Source organism: Clupea harengus, chromosome 1 (genome assembly GCF_900700415.2).
Source record: "Clupea harengus chromosome 1, Ch_v2.0.2, whole genome shotgun sequence".
In the NCBI taxonomy this organism is placed as follows: Eukaryota; Metazoa; Chordata; class Actinopteri; order Clupeiformes; family Clupeidae; genus Clupea; species Clupea harengus.
The window spans coordinates 8,326,254-8,331,255 of NC_045152.1; positions in this window are offsets into that span (position 1 = coordinate 8,326,254).

The window sequence follows — 5,002 nt, forward strand, 5'->3', positions numbered from 1 at the left end:
TCTGAGGTGTGTGATGTACGATTTCAAAGCGCAGCATATTAAAGTGATGAAGAGTGTGTGTGTTTGCGGCCTGCATGTGTGAGTGAATGAAAAGGCATGTGTGGATTGTGTTCATCTGCACACGCGTTCATTCGCAATGTAAAGTCTGTGTGCCCAAACAGGTGCAGGTGTGTGTAGGAGACGATGCACTTGAGTGCGTGTCTGTGTGTCTGCGCGCAAAACATGTTTGTTGGAATCTAATGTGAATTGACTTCACCAGCTTAATGGATCTTCACAGAGGTGAGTGCCTTTTGAGGTGTCGCGTTGGCGATGAAATGTATTATTAGCGTGACGTTAGGTCAGAAAGGGTGTTTAATCAGTGTCTGGGGCTACACGCTGCACTCACACTTCCTCAACAGATCCATTCATCTCGGGCCACAGCCAGGCAATCTAAACACTGACTTTGATTGCATTAATGACACAACCACTTTGCCTACTGCTGGGACTCCCGATGAAAGAGTACTAATCATGGCCCAAGGAGACTCAAACCTGACACAGCTGTGTTCAGGGAGGGGAAGTGATGGGTGCACTGGTTAATTTTCTGTAAAACAGCAGCAGCTGTTAAATTGATTCCATTTAGCTGCTAAAGAAAGTGGTGAATTGACCTGGACCTGTGTGGAGTGCATGACTTGAAACTTGCCAGTTTGGCCTGCTTCTGCAAAGGAGCCTGTGCTCGCGGGCAAGTCTCCATCCATAAAGGAAATACTGTGGTGCTGAGGAGTGCACTGGGAATACCGAGCAAACATTTCTAATTAAACTAATTACACGAAGCTTTATCCCCCCACCCCCACCCAAATAAAAACAAATACCTAATAGAATATTTTTCAGTGATTTATCAGCATTTGATTTATTGTTCTATTCCATGTCGAGAATGGAGTAACATCGCCAACGGCCAACGGCTGATTTATGTCTTTTGGCACGGAACTGAAATGGGTTGGTGTGGATGCTTGTGGAGAATTACAAAGCAATGGGCGCCGTGTGTCTCTGGCTGTGTCTGTCTTTGAGTGGGCGCTGCCTTGAGCCGCGGTGCCAGTCCAGCATACGCGGGCACCATCTCAGGCGTCCTCCTGTTTGAAATTCAAATGAGCCTCTGTAGTGAGGTCGGCGTGACCAGTGTGAGGACCCTGGTGAGGGAGAGGGGGGGAGGGGCGAACCAGCTGCTCAAAGACTACCAGCCCCCGTGCTACTTTTGAGAGTTACTGGTACCACGTCCCTTACTGCCGAGGGTTAACAAGGCCAGGCGCCGGCACTGTTGGGGACACACTGCTGGCAGCGCCCCAACTCGTCCTGTTGTTCCGTGCGCCTCTCCCACTTCTGCTGTTTCAAGGATTCTCGGCAGCTGTCGAAAGTCGGGAACCTCGGCTTTCTATCCCACTTGTCATTCATTGCACTGCCATGCTGATGAATGGCGGGTCAGCGGCATCCAATTTACCCGCATACCAAGAGCAGGTTGTTTGCTCTCTTTGTTCTCTCTCTCTCTTGCTCTCACTCTCTCTCTCTTCATCTTTTCAGGTGACACCTGAGGTCATTCCCTTTAATTTCCCTCCATATTAGGTTTTCATGGGTTATTTGTCCTTACAAAGGAAGGCTTTATTCATCTTTTTAGCTGGCCCCCACTAGTCAGTTTATTGTTGAGTCACAAAGCTAACACAGATTGCATGGAATTCATGAAATATATGAATCTGTCTAGTCATTTATTATGTCTAAATTACCTTGTCATATGTTATATTACAATGATGTCTTTTAAGGTCTCTTTTCAGCCACGCATTCATATCTTTTATTCCAAGGCATGTCTCTTCTGACCTGCCGGCTGATCTCAGAGTAGCCCTTTTCACACCTGCCATTAACATGTGTGATAGGTGAAAATTCACCCTAGTTACCTCAGGACTCCGGAGCTGCATATAAGTATATTTATTAGACAAACAACAATTGCAATCGGGCTCACTCACAGCACAAGGCTGAAAGTGAAGCAATGATAAACACATCGCACAAGGTTTATATAGACAGAAGTTGAGCATTCAGCAGGGAAAACCACGTGGTGGATTTCTCACGTCCGAGGCAAGGATGGAAGTTTTGCAAGGTTGGAAGAAGCACAGTTCGACCCTTCTTATCTCTTCTGGTCTAAACATGCTCTTGTACATATGCAGACTAAGTGGCACCTAATATTCTAAGTTACACACGTACACAGAAACACAGAAAAGCCATGTTTCTGTTTTCATAAGCACATGATTCATACAAGGAATTAATAATACAAGGCACTTGATTATTATATTCTTAAGTCATTAACAGTGTTTGGAAATTATCTCCATCAATGCGTCTTGGGTGATCCGATCACAAGTGGACAGTGCAGGTGTGCGCTGAAGATGCATGGAGATCCGATCACTCAGACCACTTTCAGAGGTGGTCTGGGACGCATATGAGAGCGAAAGCTCCCATACCCATCCTGAACACATTCTACCGGGTGTTACGACCCTGGGTGGGTCTAGGCCCCGCCCCCATGATATTTGCATGCCTGTTCTGTCTATCTCTAAAGCAGGTGATTGGAACCAGGTGTAGCAGAAATTGGAGGGGCTACAAAAGCCCTGAGCAGACTGCATTCGAGGAGCGTTTGGATACCCGGCAGTTGGTTTTGGATTGGTCGTAGAATAGTGATTGGATTGTGGATACTCGTTGGATTTTGGATTATCATCGTCGTCGTTTGTTTTATATTACCATTTAACTGACTTACCATTACATCTTTTGTTTCTCTCCACAACACTGACATTCACCCCACGTTTTCCTATAATTAATAGATAAACTATATACTTGTAACCCTTAATAAATAACATATTATTATTATATACTCAATTCTGCGTGGCCTCCCCTTTATGTTTCGTGCCCGTGAGCGGGGTTCGTTACACGGGGCACCATTGAAAGCATCCTGTCCAGCTGCATCACTGTGTGGGGCAGTAGCTGCACTGAACACAGCAAGAAAGCACTGCAACGCATAGTGAACACAGCTAGTAAGATCATTGGTGCCCCACTCCCTTCCTTGCAAGACATTTACACCACCCGCCTCACCCGGAAAGCTACCTCGATTGTGAAGGACACCAGCCACCCTGCACACAGTCTGTTCAGCCTCCTACCCTCTGGAAGAAGGTATAGGAGCCTCCGTTGCCGCACCACCAGACTCAGAAATGGCTTCATACACCAAGCTGTCAGGAAGCTAAATTCTCTCCCCTCACTCCCCCCAGCCATATCCTCCAGTCTGACAGGAAGCTGAAAATCCCCCCGCCCCCCTAAAAAATCACTCAAGACTCTGCACTTTAATCACTTGTATTCACTTGTTTAAAATTGTATTACGTATTTATAGTATTTATATATATATATAGTATTTATAGTATTTATATATATATTATTTATAACAACTGTACGTGAATCTTTATGTTTACTTAGTATTAGGAAATGTCTTGTCTTATCTGTTGTGCCTGTGCACTTTTATATGTTTCAACGTGGGAGAGTGGGAAACGTCCTATCGATTCCTTTGTATGTCTTAACATGTGAAGAAATTGACAATAAAGCTACTTTGACTTTGATATGGCCACATTCTTTTAGTATGTATTGTATCTGTATCTGTATTGTTATGATTTGTTCTTCTTCTTCTTTTCCAGCAGACTAGGCCTCCAGCCTGTTAAAAGCAACGCATTTTGTCTTTGCAAATGGATATTTTGCATATAGAGTGGGGAAGTAAGATCCAATCACAAGTGGTCACTCGAGACGCATGTTGAGACGCATTCTAATGCCAGGTGTGAACTGATATACTCTCTTGCCTGCTGTCAGTTTTGTGGCAGAGTTTGTGAAGAACCCACTTGTCAAAAGAACCCTTTTGCACGGTTCAATAGAAACATCTCAAGAAAAGTAAACGTCTTGGACCTAAAGATCTAAAAAGAACCTTTTCCACAGCAAATAGGTCTCTATCCAACAGTACCAAGCAAACCCTTTGAACATTCTCCCGTGGATACACACATGATCACTCTGTCAGTGATTGTGGTATTTGGGAAATAGAAATGATTGGTGATTGTATCTGCTTGATTGTATTTTGCTGCTAGATTGTAGTTGATATTTGGCTAAGCTTGTTACTCACAGACATACTAAGTGGTAGGAGAAGTGGTCTCACCCTGTACTTCAGCACTTTGACCACTAGAGAGCAACCTCTAGGACTGACACATACCTGATGAAGACCACTTTAAGAGACAACTTCTTTAACTCATATTCACACTCCCCTATTTCATCCATTCACTCTCACTCTCTCTCACACACATACACGGGCGCGCGCGCATATTCGTGCTAGTTGTTGCATTGGTAACCATGTAACTGACATACCCTTCCAGATATTACCTCCCCTTTGTTAAGTACAGAGTAGGTTACTGCAGTATCATACATCATATAGGCCTACATCTACACTGTTTAAATGCAACTCGTTCCATTCCCTGTGTCCCATAACAAACATGCCATTATTCTTACTAAAGCTCAACCGTTAACGAAAACAAATCAGCTATGAAATATTTGCATGTTGCTAAGGACATCTACTGAACGGAGTTCATGACATCATCCAGCAAACAATGCAAATAACCTACGAGTTTAAAGGAAAAGTTGTCAATGTGTCAATTGGTTAGAGCTGATCCAGTCCGAATGGGTTATTCTGTCAGTCTTCTGTCATGACTTTTCATCACCTCCCACTAGCCTATTTGCAAAAGAGAACTGACCTTTGTTAAATGTTAAGACTCATAAGCGCTATTCTGACTTTTAAAATGGGCTCAACTACACACATTTTCCGAATGCAGAATTTCAGACACATAACTGCACTGCAGAACTGAAATCAACAAGTGAGATACATGCTCTTGCCTTAGTGACCACATATTTTCATGGTAACTCCTCCTCCTAGTAACTTTTCACTTGTGTTCTCAAGTGACACCTCACTCTT